At 43.7% G+C, this 23,545-nt stretch overlaps 2 long non-coding RNA genes across 2 annotated transcripts; both read left to right on the top strand.

Annotated features, from left to right (window-relative positions):
* Positions 1 to 1,214: 1,214 nt before the first annotated feature.
* On the top strand, positions 1,215 to 2,334 carry LOC122340921. Its single transcript, XR_006250397.1, has 3 exons — positions 1,215 to 1,295; positions 1,449 to 1,545; positions 1,877 to 2,334. It is a non-coding gene; the product is annotated as an uncharacterized LOC122340921 (long non-coding RNA).
* A 7,325-nt stretch (positions 2,335 to 9,659) lies between these two features.
* On the top strand, positions 9,660 to 10,741 carry LOC122340920. The gene is made up of 3 exons (XR_006250396.1): positions 9,660 to 9,677; positions 9,831 to 9,927; positions 10,259 to 10,741. It is a non-coding gene; the product is annotated as an uncharacterized LOC122340920 (long non-coding RNA).
* Positions 10,742 to 23,545: the final 12,804 nt, after the last annotated feature.

Raw genomic sequence — 23,545 nt, 5'->3', positions numbered from 1 at the left:
ACCCGGCCAAGATCACGCCCGTCACAGTAATGGGGTAAGTCTGTGGGCCCAGGCCTTTACTGAATAAAATCATGCCCAGTAATGTGTTCCTGTTATGGGGTTAGTCTGTGAGCCTGGATGTCTGGATTTAGGTTTTTAATGCTTCAATATTTCTTCCAGGGTTACCATGGTCGAGTGGAAAAGCATACGAGAAGTCACACTTAACATGGCCAAGATCATGCCCATAATAGTGTTATAGTAATGGGTTGAGTCTGTGGGCTCAGGCCTTTACTGAATAAAATCATGCCCAGTAATGTGTTACTGTTATGGGGTTAGTCTGTGAGCCTGGGTGTCTGGATTTAGGTTTTGAATGCTTCAATATTTCTTCCAGGGTTACCATGGTCGAGTGGGAAAGCATACAAGAAGTCACACTTAACCCGGCCAAGATCACGCCTGTTATAGTAATAGGGTGAGTCTGTGGGCCCAGGCCTGTACTGAATAAAATCATGCCCAGTAATGTGTTACTGTTATGGGGTTAGTCTGTGAGCATGGATGTCTGGATTTAGGTTTTGAATGCTTCAATATTTCTTCCAGGGTTACCATGGTCGAGTGGGAAAGCATACGAGAAGTCACACTTAACCCGGCCAAGATCATGCCCATAATAGTGTTATAGTAATGGTGTGAGTCTGTGGGCTCAGGCCTTTACTGAATAAAATCATGCCCAGTAATGTGTTACTGTTATTGGGTTAGTCTGTGAGCCTGGATGTTTGGGTTTAGGTTTTGAACGCTTAAAAAGTTCTTCCAGGGTTACCATGGTCGAGTGGGAAAGCCTACGAGAAGTCACACTTAACCCGGCCAAGGTCACGCCTGTTATAGTAATGGGGTGAGTCTGTGGGCCCATGTCTTTACTAAATAAAGTCATGCCCAGTAATATGTTACTGTTATGGGATTAATCTGTGATCCTGGATGTCTGGTGTAACCCAGATTACTAATGCATAAACAAGTGCATACTAGTACATTAACTCAGCAATAATATTAATTAAATAATAGTTGTTTTTTTTAAAAAAAAAAAACAAGAACCGAAACATAACCATGACTGTGGGAAAAAAATATCAAAGTTATAATTGTGACCAATAGCGCATTCTTTCACTTCGGCAATGAGGTCGCGGGTGAATGACGTCATAGGGGTCCGCGATCGCGGCAATTTTTAGAGAGCAGAGGATTCGCTATCGTTTCTTTTCCTCGTGAGCCTCTCATGTGAGCAGATGTGAGATGCAGTTTCGGAAGATTCAAGGCACCGAAATGAGAGAGATTAAGTAAGATGATCACATGTATATAAAGATATATTAGCTGTTAAACAAACTCAAGTAATATATTATTCACATTGTGATTGGCCCGATGTTGATAATGTTATCGAAACGCTAGCATGAAGCTAATATAACATGTGGTGCTAATATGTCTAACCAAAGGGTCAGAGAAGCTGAAGGCAATTGAGAGTGACGTCTGAAACAGGGTTCATCTGCAAATGTCCTGGTTCATTTGATGTACATGTATATTAGTTCCTTGGTGAGTTAATGTTTTTTTTATTTTGCTATTTTAAAGCAGTCTGAATTTATTGTGTTGTATCAAAGGGTGCAGTACTGTTGACAAATATAATGTGTGAAGTGGGAACAAACATGCTGGCTGATAGTATAAAAATTATAAAGGTGTAATTGTATAACAAACAAACAAAAAAGGATATATAAGAAAGTACACAACAATTAATAATATCTTGATTGTTAAGGAGAAATGATGCTTAGATGGACAATTTATTGCATCGTGTGTGAATGAATGTTAATCGATGTGAAATTGTTATCCAATACTAATTGTTGTTATTTTGTGGCCTTATGTCTTCAAGGCCAGGTTTTCTTCCCTTTGTTCTGCTCTTGTTCCATGTGAGTTCCTTTCCTGGATGAATCGGCTGAAGTGAGAACTTTTCTTGAACTGTCTCAACTCTTCATATAACTGCGGTGTGGAGTTGGACTGGCGAGCCTCCTTTAAGCGAATCTTTGAAACCTTTGCGTGAATTTCACCGGTTGGACAGACACAGAAACTAAACTTGCACACCTTCAACTGGTAGGAGTGAAATTGCACAGTTCACTTTGTCCTGATCTGGAGTGGAGACTAAAGACTGAGATTACCATCAATTAATTGACAATTGAGACGGAATTTCTGAATCCTCAGGTTTTTTTATCAGTTCATTGAGGCTTTTGTGAAACTTGGGTACGTCATTCAGAGAAATTATACTTTGTTTTATTTGTTCATTTTCCTAATTATAAGTCTGTGTTGTTTATTTGGTTTAAAGGGATCACTAAAATAAAATTTCATTCAAGTAACTTGTTCACTTCTGCTACATTCTCTCTCTCTCTCCTCGGACGAACCAAACCTTTGCACTAACTGGTCTATCAGCAGAGTAGGTCCAAACCTTACATTACGTATCACGGGTTACAAAAAAAGTGGCGAGCCAGCCAGGAGAGAGATTGGCCTGCAGCAGGGTGAAAAAGTGAAAGATCTGAGTTCTATTGAAATCATACATTGAGCAAAATATTAAAACATGGATGTCATAATCAGAGAGAAGGTAAATGTCGCAAATGCTGTAATAGCTGGAGGTTTGACATTAACTGAAACAGATCATGACCTAGAAGCATGGCTTATGAGGTTTGGTAGTATCAGCCAGTAACTTTCTCATTGATGACCCAAACTCTGAATTCCATCGTCATAGCATTATAGAATTCACCTATAGCTCTGCCATGAAAACATTAAAGCCTCTACTTCCTGTAATAATAGTCAGTACGCTAAATCCAGATACTACTTTTAATGTGCGTGCCTTAAGCTCTGTCTACCCTCATGCAGCTAGTGCAAAAGAGTATTTGGAAGAACTGCAGATTATTGCTAATGCTAGTGGCAAGTCAATTGAAGAAGTACTCCAGGAGGAGTTAAAAAAGATGAAATCTGGTCATTCTCTCACAGAGCCCTCACCTAATTCAGACGAAAGATTTGAGGACACAGATGCAGCAGACTCTCAATTGAGTGATAGCACAGCTAACTCGTTGGACGGACAGTCTTCTCCGGACAAATCACAGAGAGTGACCACAGATCACGCAGCCCCTCTGTCATCAAACAATTTCCCAATAAATGGAATTGAGTCAAAGAAATCCCAAAACCTGGCCAAGGAAAGATTTAATAGTAGAACTAGCAATCCCAAAGTTACAGTATCACCTCATACAGATCTTACTATGGACATGATTGATCCACCCAGCGTGCAAAAAGTTGTAGTTGAACACATTGTCAGAACAAATGACACTGCTGCAATACAACCTACCTCTTTCCGTCTTAAATCCTTCTCTGGGAAAGTTCCTAGACCAGTGAATGAACCAGACTTTGACACTTGGCGGGCGAATGTTCAATTTCTGCTGGATGACCCTTCTATTTCGGACTTGTCACGAACCAGGAGAATAATTGATAGTCTGCTCCCTCCTGCAGCTGATGTTATTAAACACATGAGCCCCCAGTCTTCACCATTAGCATACTTGGAACTGTTAGAATCTGTCTATGGATCTGTGGAGGATGGAGACGAGCTATTGGCAAAATTTATGACCATGCTACAGAACCCAGGAGAAAAGGCTTCCAGTTATTTACACCGACTACAGGTCATGCTGAGCACAACTGTAAGGAGAGGTGGCATTTCTGGAAGTGAGCAAAGTCGTTGTCTCATAAGACAATTTTGCCGTGGATGTTGGGATAATGGATTAATTGCTAGCCTACAGCTAGAGAAGAAAAAAACCAACCCACCTTCCTTTGCAGAGTTGGTAGTATCTATTCGCACCGAGGAAGATCGGCAAGCCTCAAAAGAGGACAGAATGCGTAGCCATTTTGGACTAAACAAACAGAGTAACACCTCCAAACTGAGAATTGCAACACATCAAATGTCAGCATGCTCTCGTGATGCAGTTGTAGCAGCTGAAGAGGTTGATACCATTAGGGCTCAAATATCGGAACTGCATGCACAGGTTGCTGCTATTCAAACCTCAACTTACCAGAAAGGTCAGCCTGAGAGTCCGAAAAATGATGATATGAAACAGCTAAAGAAAGAACTAAGAGAACTACAAGCACAAGTAAATGCTATGAAAACATGCATTTCTGAAAAAGAAAGACCAGAAGAAAACCCAGAATCTAAGGAGTTAGCTGGGTTAAAGAAACAAGTGGCAGAATTAAAGGCTCACTTAACAGCTCCTGAAACCCCCCAACAGCGGACAGGGAAGACATTTGCCTCCAAAGGCTCCTCAGTGAAATTCCAGAATAGACAGACAGAGAAGGATGAAAATAACCAGCAAAGAAGGGGTTTTGTGACATCCTCCCGTCCTCGTCCTGGATATTGCTTTAGATGTGGAGAGGATGGACACCTCGCCATCAATTGTGAAAATGATCCCAATCCTCTAAAGTATATGAAAAGAAATGCCAGTTAAGAGAAAAACAAGCCCAGTGGGATCTGAAGAACCAAACAATTACTGCTCAGTTAAACAGCAGGCAGTCTCTGTAGCAGGGCATATAGAGACTGAGATGAAACATCAGTGCCCTAAACCCAAACTGCCACAAGGGCTAATCGGAATGAAATGTACTGCCCATATCTGCATTGATGAAATTCAAGTGAACTGCCTTTTAGAAACTGGTTCCCAGGTGACCACAATTCCTTTATCTTTTTACAAAAAGTACCTGTCTCATCACCCTTTGCAATCTCTGGAGTCTCTGCTGGAAGTGGAAGGGGCAAATGGACAGTCTGTGCCTTACCTGGGGTATGTGGACGTAGCTCTAAAGTTTCCTAAGGAGTTCTTAGGAACAGATGCTGAGGTTACCACATTGGCACTGGTGGTCCCAGATTTGATAAATGTTCCACAAGTCCTCATTGGCACAAATACCCTCGATGCACTTTACTCCAACTATGTGCAAAATGAGACTGTAAGCCCCAATCCAGGTTATCATGGGTATGCTGCAGTGCTGAAGACACTCGATGTGAGACATAAACAGTCATGTGCTGAAACCTTTGGATGTGTGACATTAAAAGGGACTGTCCCTGAAACTGTGTTGGCAGGGCATACTGCTGTTCTGGATGGGGTTGTTTGCCTGAAATGCCTTCCAGCAGAAAAACTTACTGTTATCAGTCATCCCACAAGGTCTCCTCTTCCAGGGGGGTTATTAGTTGCTAGTGGATTGCACACATTACCTGGGAAGCGTTTCTTCTCCTTGCCTGTGGTGGTCAAGAATGAAACTCAGTCTGATATTGTCATCCCGCCCAAGATTGTGATTTCGGAGTTACATGCTGTCCAACAGGTAATGGACAAGCCATTAGCAAGAGATGTTTCTAAAACACCAGAAAGAAAAGTCTAAAGGCCTCCAGATACCTTTTGATTTTGGAGACTCCCCTTTGCCCTCTGAGTGGAAAGAACGAATATCGGCCTTGTTAAATTCTATGCCCGAGGTTTTTGCTCTAAATGACATGGATTACGGGCACTCTGATAAGGTGAAGCATCGAATCAAACTGAGAGATGAGACTCCTTTTAAGCAAAGAGCTCGACCCATCCATCCACAAGACATTAGTGCTGTCAGGAAGCATCTAGAGGAGTTGTTAGCAGCTGGGATAATTCGGGAGTCAGAATCCCCATTCGCATCCCCCATTGTAGTAGTCAGAAAAAGACAACTCAGTGCGGCTATGTATTGATTTCAGAAAGCTTAACTCTCAGACCATCCGTGACGCATACGCTCTCCCAAACCTAGAGGAAGTGTTCTCTGTATTGACCGGTTCCAAGTGGTTTTCCGTTCTGGATCTAAAGTCTGGGTATTACCAGATTGAAATGGATGAAGCGGATAAACAGAAGACTGCGTTTGTATGCCCTCTTGGTTTTTGGGAGTTTAACCGCATGCCGCAGGGGATTACCAACGCGCCCAGCACATTTCAGCGGCTTATGGAGCGCTGTATGGGTGACTTGAATAGAAGAGAAGTGTTGGTCTTCATAGATGATGTCATCATCTTTTCCGAAACCCTTGAAGAGCATGAGCGTCGGCTGATGCAAGTTCTGAGCCGCCTGAAAGAATTTGGTTTAAAGCTCTCACCCGAAAAGTGCAAATTCTTCAAAACGTCTGTGCGTTATTTGGGCCACATCGTTTCTGAGAAGGGTGTGGAAACTGACCCATCAAAAATAGAGGCCATCAGAACATGGCCCAGGCCCCAGAACCTTCGAGAACTGAAGTCCTTCCTGGGATTTGCAGGATACTACCGGAGATTTGTTAGAGATTTCTCCAAGATAGCTAAGCCGTTAAACCACCTTACTGCTGGCTATCCTCCGGTCCGAAAGGGTAAAAGCAAAGACAAAGATAAAGATCGCACTTATCTCGATCCCAAAGATTTGCTGGGTGACCGATGGACTACTGGGTGTCAGCAGGCGTTTGACACTCTTGTAGAAAAGTTAACTTCTGCTCCTATATTGGGGTATGCAAACCCTTGTCTGCCTTACATACTTCACACTGATGCTTGTGCCACCGGTCTTGGAGCAGCATTGTATCAAGAACAGCAGGGACACATGAGAGTCATAGCTTATGCTAGCCGTGGATTAACAAAGTGTGAGGCCAAGTACCCAGCCCACAAATTGGAATTTTTGGCTCTTAAATGGGCAATTACCACCAAATTCCATGATTACCTATATGGTGCAGACTTCACAGTGGTCACGGATAGCAATCCACTCACTTATGTCCTTACCTCAGCCAAGCTCGATGCCACTAGTTATAGATGGTTATCCAGTCTCTCAATGTACAACTTTAAGATACAGTACAGAGCAGGATCTCAAAATCAAGATGCGGATGGACTGTCTCGTCGTCCAAATGGTGAACCCTTGAATGACTGGGAATCTAAAAAGAGCAAGAGAGAATCAAACAGTTCACTTTACATCATCTTGCAGATCTTCAAGGCCACACCAAGATCATCTTGCCAGAGGTAGTGGAGGCAATCTGTGACAAACATCAAGTCAGACAGTCCCTTGACTCTCAGCCCTTCCCGTTAACTTTAATGGAGTCCTTAAGCATGAATGCAAAAGCATTACCTCCAGAAATTGAGGAAGAAAAGGGCCATGGTCTTCCTGAGATGCCTCACCTGTCTGTAGAGGATCTGATCGGGAGGCAGCGAGCAGACCCTGAAATTAAAGAGGTAATTGGTTATTTGGAGTCAAATTGCAGACCTGCAAGTCTAAAATTCCACTCACCTGCAGTAAACCTGTGGATGAGACAATGGAACAAACTTGAGCTAAAGGATGGGTTATTATATAGGAAGAGGATGGATGGAGGAAAAGTTGTGAACCAACTGGCTTTACCTCAAGATCTTCGAGAAATGGTACTTACCAGTCTCCATGATGACATGGGTCATTTTGGCCTGGAGAGAACCCTCGATCTTCTCCGCTCCAGATTTTACTGGACAAAGATGGTTGCGGATGTTGAAGAGAAGATCAAAGGTGCGAGCGCGCTGCGTTCGTAGGAAGACTCGTCCCCAGAAAGCCACCCCCTTGGTTAACATTCAAACCCATAGGCCTTTAGAACTGGTCTGTATAGACTTCTTAACGCTGGAACCAGACAGCAGTAACACCAAGGATATTTTGGTCATCACAGACCATTTTACTAAGTATGCTGTAGCGATTCCTACCCGAAACCAAAAAGCACAAACCGTTGCTAAATGTCTATGGGATAATTTCTTTGTCCATTATGGCTTTCCTGAAAAGCTGCTCAGTGACCAAGGGCCAGACTTTGAATCTCGCACCATCCAAGAGCTGTGTAGGATGGCTGGCATCCGCAAAGTGAGGACCACCCCCTACCATCCTAGAGGGAATCCGGTGGAACGTTTTAATAGAACCCTTTTGCAGATGCTAGGTACCCTGGAGAACAAGAACAAGGCTCATTGGAAAGATCATGTCAGACCCTTGGTGCATGCGTATAACTGTACTAGGAGTGATGTAACAGGGTACTCACCCTATGAGCTTATGTTCGGCAGGCAGCCCCGACTACCAGTCGATCTCGCTTTTGGACTCTCCAGTACCTCATTTCTGTCACATTCACAATATGTGAAATCCCTAAAAAATCGACTAGAGAAAGCTACAAAGTTGCTACTCACAATGCATCAAAAGTAGCCGATCAGAATAAAAGACGTTTTGACAAGAATGTAAATGCCTCTGCACTTGAACGGGGTGATCTGGTCCTGGTGCGAAATGTGAAACTGATAGGGAAACACAAGCTGTCCGACAAATGGGAATCCGAGATTTATGTGGTACTCAGTAAAGCAGGTGACATGCCAGTGTATACAGTGTGCCCTGATGGAAAAGATGGACCAGTCCGCACCTTACATCGTGACTTGCTGCTGCCTTGTGGGTTTCTTGGTGTGAGTGAAATTGAAGAGTCAAATCCTCTACAGGTAAGTCGTAAGCCTAGAACCAGGTCCCACTCTGTAAATGAAGCCGTCCAACAGGAGCCTTTCATGAGCAGTCAGTCAGAATCAGAGGATGAGCCTGTTCATACAAACCATTCAAGGTTCCAATTGGATTTCAGCACAAAGACCATCTCACCTTTTCCAGGAAGTTTACTGAATTCAGGAACCTTACCTGAATCTAAGTCAGTGGAGTCATCTCCAGCTGTGGTAAATCCTGCACAAGAGAACCTGAATGACACTGATGAACAACCTCTGGTTCCAGTGGACCCTTTAGTAGAAATCTTACCTGATGTAAGCTTGGGAGAAGGGAAAGAGACCCATTACCAAACAAACAATGGAGAGGAAAGTCATCTACCCATGGAGAATTCTACCAGAAATCATATTGGAGTAGATTCTACAGTGCCTGAAGACAAAGTTAGTGTGGAGACCTGCCGAAATCAAAGCTGTAACGACAGTAAAATCCCAGAGCTAGTAAAACCTTTAAATGAGAATGTACTGGAGTCTTCAGGTCTGTCGGATAGCCTGAGTGAGGAAGTCCAACCCCATGACCAGACACCACCTGTCCAAGGTGGTTCAAGTAGCCAACAATCTATGGATGATGACCTTGAAGGCATGGGCCCAAGACGTTCTAAAAGGCAGTGTAGGCCCCCAAAAAAATTTGAGTACCCTAAGCTGGGAAATCCGTTAACCATGGTTGTGCAGTCCCTATTGCAAGGGTTGAGTTCAGCACTTACTACCTCCTTGGAAGAATCCACGTCAGTTGACCATTCCTTGAATATGCCTGTTACTTTTCCCTCACTGGTGACAAGTCAACCTCAAGCATGGCCGAGGACGTGCCTAGAGTTAGGGGGGGGAGGTGTAACCCAGATTACTAATGCATAAACAAGTGCATACTAGTACATTAACTCAGCAATAATATTAATTAAATAATAGTTGTTTTTAAAAAAAAAAAAAAACAAGAACCAAACATAACCATGACTGTGGGAAAAAAAATATCAAAGTTATAATTGTGACCAATAGCGCATTCTTTCACTTCGGCAATGAGGTCGCGGGTGAATGACGTCATAGGGGTCCGCGATCGCGGCAATTTTTAGAGAGCAGAGGATTCGCTATCGTTCCTTTTCCTCGTGAGCCTCTCATGTGAGCAGATGTGAGATGCAGTTTCGGAAGATTCAAGGCACGAAATGAGAGAGATTAAGTAAGATGATCACATGTATATAAAGATATATTAGCTGTTAAACAAACTCAAGTAATATATTATTCACATTGTGATTGGCCCGATGTTGATAATGTTATCGAAACGCTAGCATGAAGCTAATATAACATGTGGTGCTAATATGTCTAACCAAAGGGTCAGAGAAGCTGAAGGCAATTGAGAGTGACGTCTGAAACAGGGTTCATCTGCAAATGTCCTGGTTCATTTGATGTACATGTATATTAGTTCCTTGGTGAGTTAATGTTTTTTTTATTTTGCTATTTTAAAGCAGTCTGAATTTATTGTGTTGTATCAAAGGGTGCAGTACTGTTGACAAATATAATGTGTGAAGTGGGAACAAACATGCTGGCTGATAGTATAAAAATTATAAAGGTGTAATTGTATAACAAACAAACAAAAAAGGATATATAAGAAAGTACACAACAATTAATAATATCTTGATTGTTAAGGAGAAATGATGCTTAGATGGACAATTTATTGCATCGTGTGTGAATGAATGTTAATCGATGTGAAATTGTTATCCAATACTAATTGTTGTTATTTTGTGGCCTTATGTCTTCAAGGCCAGGTTTTCTTCCCTTTGTTCTGCTCTTGTTCCATGTGAGTTCCTTTCCTGGATGAATCGGCTGAAGTGAGAACTATTCTTGAACTGTCTCAACTCTTCATATAACTGCGGTGTGGAGTTGGACTGGCGAGCCTCCTTTAAGCGAATCTTTGAAACCTTTGCGTGAATTTCACCGGTTGGACAGACACAGAAACTAAACTTGCACACCTTCAACTGGTAGGAGTGAAATTGCACAGTTCACTTTGTCCTGATCTGGAGTGGAGACTAAAGACTGAGATTACCATCAATTAATTGACAATTGAGACGGAATTTCTGAATCCTCAGGTTTTTTTATCAGTTCATTGAGGCTTTTGTGAAACTTGGGTACGTCATTCAGAGAAATTATACTTTGTTTTATTTGTTCATTTTCCTAATTATAAGTCTGTGTTGTTTATTTGGTTTAAAGGGATCACTAAAATAAAATTTCATTCAAGTAACTTGTTCACTTCTGCTACATTCTCTCTCTCTCTCCTCGGACGAACCAAACCTTTGCACTAACTGGTCTATCAGCAGAGTAGGTCCAAACCTTACATTACGTATCACGGGTTACACTGGACGTAGGTTTTGAACGCTCAAATATTTGTTCCAGTGTTACCGTGGTCGAGTGGGAAAACCTACGAGAAGTCACACTTAACCCGGCCAAGATCATGCCCATGAAAGTGTTATAGTAATGGGGTGAGTCTGTGGGTCCAGGCTTTAAAGAAAGCTATAATACAGGGCCTTTAGTGAATAAAATCATGCCCAGTAATGTGTTCCTGTTATGGGGTTAGTCTGTGAGCCTGGATGTCTGGATTTACGTTTTGAACGCTTCAATATTTGTTCCAGGGTTACCATGGTCGAGCGGTTTAGCGTCCGAGAGGTTGCACTTAAACCGCCAATATCGCCTGGATGAAGCGCCTAGATGTCTGGACTTAGGTTTTAAACGCTTAAAAATTTCCTCCAGGGTTACCATGGTCGAGTGGGAAAGCCTACGAGAAGTCACGCTTAACCCTGCCAAGATCATACCCATAACAGTTTTGTAGTAATGGGGTGAGTTTGTGGGCCCAGGCCTTTACTGAGTAAATTCATGCCCAGTAATGTGTAACTGTTATGGGGTTAGTCTGTGAACCTGGATGTTTGGACTTAGTTTTGAATGCTCAAACATTTGTTCCAGGGTTACCATGGTCGAGTGGATTAGCCTCCGAGAAGTCGCACTTAAACCGGCCAATATTGCCTGGATGTCAGGACGTAGGTTTTGAACGCTTAAAAATTTCTTCCAGGGTTACCATGGTCGAGTGGGAAAGCCTACGAGAGGTCACACTTAACCCGGCCATGATAATTCCCATAAAAGTTTTATAGTTTGGGGTGAGTCTGTTGGCCCAGGCCTTTACTGAATAAAATCATACCCAGTAATGTGTTACTGTTATTGGGTTAGTCTGTGAGCCTGGATGTCTGGATTTAGGTTTTGAGCGGCAAAAATTTCTTCAAGGGTTACCATGGTCGAGTGGGGAAGCCTACGAGAAGTCACACTTAACCCGGCCAAAATCACACCTGTTTTAGTAATAGGGTGAGTCTGAGAGCCCAGGCCTTTACTGAATAAAATCATGCCCAGTAATGTGTTACTGTTATGGGGTTAGTCTGTGAGCCTGGATGTCTGGATTTAGGTTTTGAACGCTTCAATATTTGTTCCAGGGTTACCATGGTCGAGTGGGAAAACCTACGAGAAGTCACACTTAACCCGGCCAAGATCATGCCCATGAAAGTGTCATAGTAATGGGGTGAGTTTGTGGGCCCAGGCCTTAAAGAAAACTGTAATACATGGTCTTTACTGAATAAAATCATACCCAGTAATGTGTTACTGTTATGGGGTTAGTCTGTGAGCCTGGATGTCTGGGCGTAGATTTTGAGCGCTCAAACATTTGTTCCAGGGTTACCATGGTCGAGTGGATTAGCGTCCGAGAAGTCGCACTTAAACCGGCCAATATCGCCTGGATGTCTGGACGTAGGTTTTGAAGCGGCAAAAACTTCTTCCAGGGTTACCATGGTCAAGTGGGAAAACCTACGTGAAGTCACACTTAACCCGGCCAAGATCATGCCCCTAATAGTGTTATAGTAATGGAGTGACTCTGTGGGCCCAGGCCTTTACTGAATAAAATCATTCCCAGTAATGTGTTACTGTTATGGGGTGCGTCTGTGAGCCTGGATGTCTAGATTTAGGCTTTGAACGGCAAAAAATTCTTCCAGGGTTACCATGGTCGAGTGGGAAAGCTTACGAGAAGTCACACTTAACCCGGCCAAGATCATTCCCATAAAAGTTTTATAGTAATGGGGTGAGATTGTTGGCGCAGGCCTTTACTGAATAAAATCATGCCCAGTAATGTGTTACTGTTAAGGGCTGAGTCTGTGTGCTTGGATGTCTGGACGTAGGCTTTGAATGCTTAAAAGTTTCTTCCAGGGTTACCATTGTTGAGTAAGAAAGCCTACGACAAATCACGCTTAACCTTGCCAAGACCATGCCCATAAACGTGTTATAGTAATGGGTTGAGTTTCTGGTCCCAGGCCTTTACTGAATAAAGTCATACGCAGTAATGTGTAGCTGTTATGGGGTTAATCTGTGAGCCTGGATGTCTGGACGTAGGTTTTGAATGCTCAAATATTTGTTCCAGGGTTACCATGGTCGAGTGGGAAAGCCTATGAGAAGTCACACTTAAGTCGACCAAGATCATGCCCATAACAGTGTTGTAATAATGGGGTGAGTTTGTGTGCCCAGGCCTTTACTGAATGAAATCATGCCCAGTAATGTGTAACTGTTATGGGGTTAGTCTGTGAGCCTGGATGTCTGGATTTAGGTTTTGAATGCTTCAATATTTCTTCCAGGGTTACCATGGTCGAGTGGGAAAGCATATGAGAAGTCACACTTAACCCGGCTAAGATCATGCCCATAATAGTGTTAAAGTAATGGGGTGAGTCTGTGGGCCCAGGCCTTTACTGAATAAAATCATGCCCTGTAATAAGTAACTGTTATGGGGTTAGTCTGTGAGCCTGGATGCCTGGATTTAGGTTTTGAATGCTTCAATATTTCTTCCAGGGTTACCATGGTCGAGTGGGAAAACCTACGAGAAGTCACACTTAACCCGGCCAAGATCATGCCCATGAAAGTGTCATAGTAATGGGGTGAGTTTGTGGGCCCAGGCCTTAAAGAAAACTGTAATAAAGGGCCTTTAGTGAATAAAATCATGCCCAGTAATGTGTTACTGTTATGGGGTTAGTCTGTGAGCCTGGATGTCTGGACGTAGGTTTTGAATGCTCAAACATTTGTTCCAGGGTTACCATGGTCGAGTGGGAAAACCTACGAGAAGTCACACTTAACCCGGCCAAGATAATGCCCATGAAAGTGTTATAGTAATGGGATGAGTCTGTGGATCCGGGCTTTAAAGAAAGCTATAATACAGGGCCTTTAGTGAATAAAATCATGCCCAGTAATGTGTTCCTGTTATGGGGTTAGTCTGTGAGCCTGGATGTCTGGATTTACGTTTTGAACGCTTCAATATTTGTTCCAGGGTTACCATGGTCGAGTGGATTAGCGTCCGAGAGGTTGCACTTAAACCGGCCAATATCGCCTGGATGAAGCGCCTAGATGTCTGGACTTAGGTTTTGCACGCTTAAAAATTTCTTCCAGCGTTACCATGGTCGAGTGGGAAAGCCTACGAGAAGTCACGCTTAACCCTGCCAAGATCATACCCATAAAAGTTTTGTAGTAATGGGGTGAGTTTGTGGGCCCAGGCCTTTACTGAGTAAATTCATGCCCAGTAATGTGTAACTGTTATGGGGTTAGTCTGTGAACCTGGATGTTTGGACTTAGGTTTTGAATGCTCAAACATTTGTTCCAGGGTTACCATGGTCGAGTGGATTAGCCTCCGAGAAGTTGTACTTAAACCGGCCAATATTGCCTGGATGTATGGACGTAGGTTTTGAACGCTTAAAAATTTCTTCCAGGGTTACCATGGTCGAGTGGGAAAGCCTACGAGAGGTCACACTTAACCCGGCCATGATAATTCCCATAAAAGTTTTATAGTTTGTGGTGAGTCTGTTGGCCCAGGCCTTTACTGAATAAAATCATACCCAGTAATGTGTTACTGTTATGGGGTTAGTCTGTGAGCCTGGATGTCTGGATGTAGGTTTTGAATGCTCAAACATTTGTTCCAGGGTTACCATGGTCGAGTGGATTAACGTCCGAGAAGTCGCACTTAAACCAGCCAATATCGACTGGATGTCTGGGCGTAGGTTTTTGAGCAGCTTAAAAGTTTCTTCCAGGGTTACCATGGTCGAGTAAGAAAGCCTACGAGAAGTCACACTTAACCCGGCCAAGATCATGCCCATAATAGTGATGTAATAATGGGGTGAGTTTGTGGGCCCAGGCCTTTACTGAATAAAATCATACCCAGTAATGTGTTACTGTTATGGGGTTAGTCTGTGAGCCTGGATGTCTGGACGTAGGTTTTGAATGCTCAAACATTTGTTCCAGGGTTACCATGGTCGAGTGGATTAACGTCCGAGAAGTCGCACTTAAACCAGCCAATATCGACTGGATGCCTGGGCGTAGGTTTTGAGCGGCTTAAAAGTTTTTCCAGGGTTACCATGGTCGAGTAAGAAAGCCTACGAGAAGTCACACTTAACCCGGCCAAGATCATGCCCATAATAGTGTTGTAATAATGGGGTGAGTTTGTGGGCCCAGGCCTTTACTGAATAAAATCATACCCAGTAATGTGTTGCTGTTATTGGGTTAGTCTGTGAGCCTGGATGTCTGGATTTAGGTTTTGAACGATTAAAAATTTCTTCAAGGGTTACCATGGTCGAGTGGGGAAGCCTACGAGAAGTCACACTTAACCCGGCCAAGATCATGCCCATAATAGTGTTATAGTAATGGAGTGAGTCTGTGGGCCCAGGCCTTTACTGAATAAAATCATGCCAAGTAATGTCTTATTGTTAAGGGGTTAGTCTGTGTGCTTGGATGTCTGGACGTAGGTTTTGAATGCTCAAAAGTTTCTTCCAGGGTTACCATGGTCGAGTAAGAAAGCCTACGAGAAGTCACACTTAACTCGGACAAGATCACACCTGTTTTAGTAATAGGGTGAGTCTGAGAGCCCAGGCCTTTACTGAATAAAATCATGCCCAGTAATGTGTTACTGATATGGGGTTAGTCTGTGAACCTGGATGTCTGGACGTAGGTTTTGAACGCTCAAACATTTGTTCCAGGGTTACCATGGTCGAGTGGATTAGCATCCGAGAAGTCGCACTTAAACCGGCCGATATCGCCTGGATGTCTGGACGTAGGTTTTGAACGCTTAAAAACTTCTTCCAGGGTTACCATGGTCAAGTGGGAAAGCCTACGAGAAGTCACACTTAACCCGGCCAAGATCATGCCCCTAATAGTGTTATAGTAATGGAGTGAGTCTGTGGGCCCAGGCCTTTACTGAATAAAATCATTCCCAGTAATGTGTTACTGTTATGGGGTGCGTCTGTGAGCCTGGATGTCTAGATTTAGGCTTTGAACGCTTAAAAAATTCTTCCAGAGTTACCATGGTCGAGTGGGAAAGCCTACGAGAAGTCACACTTAACCCAGCCAAGATCGTTCCCATAAAAGTTTTATAGTAATGGGGTAAGACTGTTGGCCCAGGCCTTTACTGAATAAAATCATGCCCAGTAATGTGTTATTGTTAAGGGGTTAGTCTGTGTGCTTGGATGTCTGGACGTAGGCTTTGAATGCTTAAAAGTTTCTTCCAGGGTTACCATTGTTGAGTAAGAATGCCTACGACAAGTCACGCTTAACCCTGCCAAGATCATGCCCATAAAAGTGTAATAGTAATGGGTTGAGTTTCTGGTCCCAGGCCTTTACTGAATAAAGTCATACGCAGTAATGTGTAGCTGTTATGGGGTTAATCTGTGAGCCTGGATGTCTGGACGTAGGTTTTGAACGCTCAAATATTTGTTCCAGGGTTACCATGGTCGAGTGGGAAAGCCTACGAGAAGTCACACTTAAGTCGACCAAGATCATGCCCATAATAGTGTTGTAATAATGGGGTGAGTTTGTTGGCCCATGTCTTTACTAAATAAAATCATGCCCAGTAATATGTTACTGTTATGGGATTAATCTGTGATCCTGGATGTCTGGACGTAGGTTTTGAAGCGCTCAAATATTTGTTCCAGTGTTACCATGGTCGAGTGGGAAAACCTACGAGAAGTCACACTTAACCGGCCAAGATCATGCCCATGAAAGTGTTATAGTAATGGGGTGAGTCTGTGGGTCCAGGCTTTAAAGAAAGCTATAATACAGGGCCTTTAGTGAATAAAATCATGCCCAGTAATGTGTTCCTGTTATGGGGTTAGTCTGTGAGCCTGGATGTCTGGATTTACGTTTTGAACGCTTCAATATTTGTTCCAGGGTTACCATGGTCGAGTGGATTAGCGTCGAGAGGTTGCACTTAAACCGGCCAATATCGCCTGGATGAAGCGCCTAGATGTCTGGACTTAGGTTTTGAACGCTTAAAAATTTCTTCCAGGGTTACCATGGTCGAGTGGGAAAGCCTCCGAGAAGTCGCACTTAAACCGGCCAATATTGCATGGATGTCTGGAAGTAGGTTTTGAACGCTTAAAAATTTCTTCCAGGGTTACCATGGTCGAGTGGGAAAGCCTACGAGAGGTCACACTTAACCGGCCATGATAATTCCCATAAAAGTTTTATAGTTTGTGGTGAGTCTGTTGGCCCAGGCCTTTACTGAATAAAATCATGCCCAGTAATGTGTTACTGTTATGGGGTTAGTCTGTGAGCCTGGATGTCTGGATTTAGGTTTTGAACGCTTTAATATTTGTTCCAGGGTTACCATGGTCGAGTGGGAAAACCTACGAGAAGTCACACTTAACCCGGCCAAGATCATGCCCATGAAAGTGTCATAGTAATGGGGTGAGTTTGTGGGCCCAGGCCTTAAAGAAAACTGTAATACATGGTCTTTACTGAATAAAATCATACCCAGTAATGTGTTACTGTTATGGGGTTAGTCTGTGAGCCTGGATGTCTGGACGTAGGTTTTGAACGCTCAAACATTTGTTCCAGGGTTACCATGGTCGAGTGGATTAGCGTCCGAGAAGTCGTCGCACTTAAACCGCCAATATCGCCTGGATGTCTGGACGTAGGTTTTGAACGCTTAAAAACTTCTTCCAGGGTTACCATGGTCAAGTGGGAAAGCCTACGAGAAGTCACACTTAACCCGGCCAAGATCATGCCCATAAAAGTGTTATAGTAATGGGTTGAGTTTCTGGTCCCAGGCCTTTACTGAATAAAGTCATACGCAGTAATGTGTAGCTGTTATGGGGTTAATCTGTGAGCCTGGATGTCTGGACGTAGGTTTTGAACGCTGAAATATTTGTTCCAGGGTTACCATGGTCGAGTGGGAAAGCCTACGAGAAGTCACACTTAAGTCGACCAAGATCATGCCCAAAATAGTGTTGTAATAATGGGGTGAGTTTGTTGGCCCATGTCTTTACTAAATAAAATCATGCCCAGCAATATGTTACTGTTATGGGATTAATCTGTGATCCTGGATGTCTGGACGTAGGTTTTGAACGCTCAAATATTTGTTCCAGTGTTACCATGGTCGAGTGGGAAAACCTACGAGAAGTCACACTTAACCCGGCCAAGATAATGCCCATGAAAGTTTTATAGTAATGGGGTGAGTCTGTGGGTCCAGGCCTTTACTGAATAAAATCATACCCAGTAATGTGTTACTGTTATGGGGTTAGTCTGTGAGCCTGGATGTCTGGACGTAGGTTTTGAATGCTCAAACATTTGTTCCAGGGTTACCATGGTCGAGTGGATTAACGTCCGAGAAGTCACACTTAAACCAGCCAATATCGACTGGATGTCTGGACGTAGGTTTTGAACGCCTAAAAGTTTCTTCCAGGGTTACCATGGTCGAGTAAGAAAGCCTACGAGAAGTCATACTTAACCCGGCCAAGATCATGCCCATAATAGTGATGTAATAATGGGGTGAGTTTGTGGGCCCAGGCCTTTACTGAATAAAATCATACCCAGTAATGTGTTACTGTTATTGGGTTAGTCTGTGAGCCTGGATGTCTGGATTTAGGTTTTGAACGCTTAAAAATTTCTTCAAGGGTTACCATGGTTGAGTGGGGAAGCCTACGAGAAGTCACACTTAACCCGGCCAAGATCATGCCCATAATAGTGTTATAGTAATGGAGTGAGTCTGTGGGCCCAGGCCTTTACTGAATAAAATCATGCCCAGTAATGTGTTATTGTTAAGGGGTTAGTCTGTGTGCTTGGATGTCTGGACGTAGGTTTTGAATGCTCAAAAGTTTCTTCCAGGGTTACCATGGTCGAGTAAGAAAGCCTACGAGAAGTCACACTTAACCCGGCCAAGATCACACCTGTTTTAGTAATAGGGTGAGTCTGAGAGCCCAGGCCTTTACTGAATAAAATTATGCCCAGTAATGTGTTATTGTTAAGGGGTTAGTCTGTGTGCTCGGATGTCTGGACGTAGGTTTTGAATGCTCAAAAGTTTCTTCCAGGGTTACCATGGTCGAGTATGAAAGCCTACGAGAAGTCACACTTAACCCGGCCAAGATCACACCTGTTTTAGTAATAGGGTGAGTCTGAGAGCCCAGGCCTTTACTGAATAAAATCATGCCCAGTAATGTGTTACTGTTATGGGGTTAGTCTGTGAGCCTGGATGTCTGGATTTAGGTTTTGAACGCTTCAATATTTGTTCCAGGGTTACCATGGTCGAGTGGGAAAACCTACGAGAAGTCACACTTAACCCGGCCAAGATCATGCTGTGGGGCCTCGATGAACAGACACGAACCATAAAAGGGGAATCGCTCTAGAACCAGGTCGTAAAATTGCGCATCCTCCGCACCCCGGACCATAAAGGCAATCAAGATGGTCAGTCGAGCGATGCAGAGCGCCGCAAAGTCTACCAAACAGTCTCAAGGGACTGTCGCTGCAGTGAGCTCGGCCAATCCGAGACTACCCACGTCAAGATTGGGATGATTAAAAACGCAACATCTGGTCGACAGCGCGATAACCCGTTCTGTGCACTGACCTGGGACCAGTTCTACCAAGCCACCAAGTCAAAAGGTGACAAGACTCCCGCGGTGAATCAACGTGGTCAGGACAGCATCACACTTTCAACCCCCCCAGGGAGGCTTGCTGTGTCCCAGGACGCATTCCTCAAAAGCGCGCCTTTTTCCTTTTCGCTACAATAAAGGAACTGCCAGGACACACATAAAACTACTAAACGAACACTCTAAATGCCTTTCTTTCAAACAAATAAAGGTTAAAAACTGCTTAATAAAGGTTTTGGGATGCATGTAGTAACCGCTATATACTCTTTAAATAATCTTCTAACAGAGAGCGTTCCATAAGCGCTAGATAATGCATGTTTGATATCAAATTGAAGCTTACGATGTTTCCAATATCGTGGTGAGTGAATATGTGTGTTTGTGCAATGCACAACAGTGTATTCCACTTATAAGCTTTTGATAAGGAACAGAAGTGCAGAATGTCAATTCTAACTGGGATAAAGTATGCACAAAACCGGAGTCGAAAGCAGGTGTGGACACGCCCCTTCGACCTCGGGATTGGACAACTGCCCAGGGCACGGCCCAAAACTTGCACCTCAAAACGCAGGAACAGAGCTCTCTGAGTTGAGTTGAGACGAGTCGGAGTTGGGAACGAGCCGAGTCGGAGTCAAGCGGAGTCGAGAAGAACTTTTCGGGTCGCTGCAGGAATCGCCAAGGAAACGGAGAAACTTCGGAACTGGGAGAAGTTAGAAGACTCTGAACAAGAACGACCCGATATCCTCGACTCGGTCCGGCTCCGTCACATCACTCCACGGACACTCACTGCCCTTTCCATAACCAACCCGGTTCATCCAAAGCGAACCACCAAGCTAGAGAGACTTCATTCAAACGGCCCGGGAAAGCCCGACCACGTCATCCCAAGGACGAGCCTGCCCAATCAGCACGCCGGGATTTCCCCAGACACGCCGAGTGGTAAAACTACCTTTCCGTCTCTACTGAATTGGCGCAGACACATATAAGCGAGGCTAAACCTAACTTTGCTTTGTTGGTGCTCCTAGTGCGATCTCAGAACTAGCTAACAGACTTTGGACAGACAATTATCCATTTCCCTTCCAACCCGTGAATGTGTGTATGAATGCATGTGTGTGTGTGTTTATGTTTAGTCTTCTCAGTGTAGTCTTGTCAAATAGTAGGTACTGTTTAATAAATTGTGTTTCATTATTACGAATTCTTGTTTGTGTGTTATGTAACTGGAAAGTCAAACTCATGCCCAGATCCGTTGTTACCTGCTCGAGGTAAAGCGAAGAATCCAATTGATTTATTTTGCTGATCACAGAGTAAATTCATATTGGTAACATACATTTAAATTGCCCTAAAACGCTGGACGTATTAGGTGATTTAAAGGTATACTTGAATTGCATACCAACGTGAATCTTTTCAGATTCAATTCCCCAAACTTGAATTGAGAGCTGATTCAAATGACAATTCATAATTATCATAATTAAAATTAGGTGTGAAAACCCTACAATGCCCATGAAAGTGTCATAGTAATGGGGTGAGTTTGTGGGCCCAGGCCTTAAAGAAAACTGTAATACATGGTCTTTACTGAATAAAATCATACCCAGTAATGTGTTACTGTTATGGGGTTAGTCTGTGAGCCTGGATGTCTGGACGTAGGTTTTGAACGCTCAAACATTTGTTCCAGGGTTACCATGGTCGAGTGGATTAGCGTCCGAGAAGTCGCACTTAAACCGGCCAATATCGCCTGGATGTCTGGACGTAGGTTTTGAACGCCTAAAAACTTCTTCCAGGGTTACCATGGTCGAGTGGATTAGCGCCCCGAGAAGTCGCACTTAAACCGGCCAATATCGCCTGGATGTCTGGACGTAGGTTTTGAACGCTTAAAAACTTCTTCCAGGGTTACCATGGTCAAGTGGGAAAGCCTACGAGAAGTCACACTTAACTCGGCCAAGATCATGCCCCTAATAGTGTTATAGTAATGGAGTGAGTCTGTGGGCCCAGGCCTTTACTGAATAAAATCATTCCCAGTAATGTGTTACTGTTATGGGGTGCGTCTGTGAGCATGGATGTCTAGATTTAGGCTTTGAACGCCTAAAAAATTCTTCCAGGGTTACCATGGTCGAGTGGGAAAGCCTACGAGAAGTCTCACTTAACCCGGCCAAGATCATTCCCATAAAAGTTTTATAGTAATGGGGTGAGACTGTTGGCCCAGGCCTTTATTGAATAAAATCATGCCCAGTAATGTGTTACTGTTAAGGGGTTAGTCTGTGTGCTTGGATGTCTGGACGTAGGCTTTGAATGCTTAAAAGTTTCTTCCAGGGTTACCATTGTTGAGTAAGAAAGCCTACGACAAGTCACGCTTAACCCTGCCAAGATCATGCCCATAAAAGTGTTATAGTAATGGGTTGAGTTTCTGGTCCCAGGTCTTTACTGAATAAAGTCATACGCAGTAATGTGTAGCTGTTATGGGGTTAATCTGTGAACCTGGATGTCTGGACGTAGGTTTTGAACGCTCAAATATTTGTTCCAGGGTTACCATGGTCGAGTGGGAAAGCCTACGACAAGTCACGCTTAACCCTGCCAAGATCATGCCCATAAAAGTGTTATAGTAATGGGTTGAGTTTCTGGTCCCAGGTCTTTACTGAATAAAGTCATACGCAGTAATGTGTAGCTGTTATGGGGTTAATCTGTGAGCCTGGATGTCTGGACGTAGGTTTTGAACGCTCAAATATTTGTTCCAGGGTTACCATGGTCGAGTGGGAAAGCCTACGAGAAGTCACACTTAAGTCGACCAAGATTATGCCCATAATAGTGTTGTAATAACGGGGTGAGTTTGTTGGCCCATGTCTTTACTAAATAAAATCATACCCAGTAATGTGTTACTGTTATGGGGTTAGTCTGTGAGCCTGGATGTCTGGACGTAGGTTTTGAATGCTCAAACTTTTGTTCCAGGGTTACCATGGTCGAGTGGATTAACGTCCGAGAAGTCGCACTTAAACCAGCCAATATCGACTGGATGTCTGGACGTAGGTTTTGAACGCCTAAAAGTTTCTTCCAGGGTTACCATGGTCGAGTAAGAAAGCCTACGAGAAGTCACACTTAACCCGGCCAAGATCATGCCCATAATAGTGATGTAATAATGGGGTGAGTTTGTGGGCCCAGGCCTTTACTGAATAAAATCATACCCTGTAATGTGTTACTGTTATTGGGTAAGTCTGTGAGCCTGGATGTCTGGATTTAGGTTTTGAACGCTTAAAAATTTCTTCAAGGGTTACCATGGTTGAGTGGGGAAGCCTACGAGAAGTCACACTTAACCCGGCCAAGATCACACCTGTTTTAGTAATAGGGTGAGTCTGAGAGCCCAGGCCTTTACTGAATAAAATCATGCCCAGTAATGTGTTATTGTTAAGGGGTTAGTCTGTGTGCTCGGATGTCTGGACGTAGGTTTTGAATGCTCAAAAGTTTCTTCCAGGGTTACCATGGTCGAGTAAGAAAGCCTACGAGAAGTCACACTTAACCCGGCCAAGATCACACCTGTTTTAGTAATAGGGTGAGTCTGAAAGCCCAGGCCTTTACTGAATAAAATCATGCCCAGTAATGTGTTACTGTTATGGGGTTAGTCTGTGAGCCTGGATGTCTGGATTTAGGTTTTGAACGCTTCAATATTTGTTCCAGGGTTACCATGGTCGAGTGGGAAAACCTACGAGAAGTCACACTTAACCCGGCCAAGATCATGCCCATGAAAGTGTCATAGTAATGGGGTGAGTTTGTGGGCCCAGGCCTTAAAGAAAAATGTAATACATGGTCTTTACTGAATAAAATCATACGCAGTAATGTGTTACTGTTATGGGGTTAGTCTGTGAGCCTGGATGTCTGGACATAGGTTTTGAACGCTCAAACATTTGTTCCAGGGTTACCATGGTCGAGTGGATTAGCGTCCGAGAAGTCGCACTTAAACCGGCCAATATCGCCTGGATGTCTGGACGTAGGTTTTGTACGCCTAAAAACTTCTTCCAGGGTTACCATGGTCGAGTGGATTAGCGTCCGAGAAGTCGCACTTAAACCGGCCAATATCGCCTGGATGTCTGGACGTAGGTTTTGAACGCTTAAAAACTTCTTCCAGGGTTACCATGGTCAAGTGGGAAAGCCT

Source organism: Puntigrus tetrazona, unplaced genomic scaffold (assembly GCF_018831695.1).
Source record: "Puntigrus tetrazona isolate hp1 unplaced genomic scaffold, ASM1883169v1 S000001074, whole genome shotgun sequence".
NCBI classification, from domain to species: Eukaryota; Metazoa; Chordata; class Actinopteri; order Cypriniformes; family Cyprinidae; genus Puntigrus; species Puntigrus tetrazona.
The sequence above is the reverse complement of the archived record's forward strand: the minus strand, read 5'-3'. Positions and strand labels throughout refer to the sequence as shown.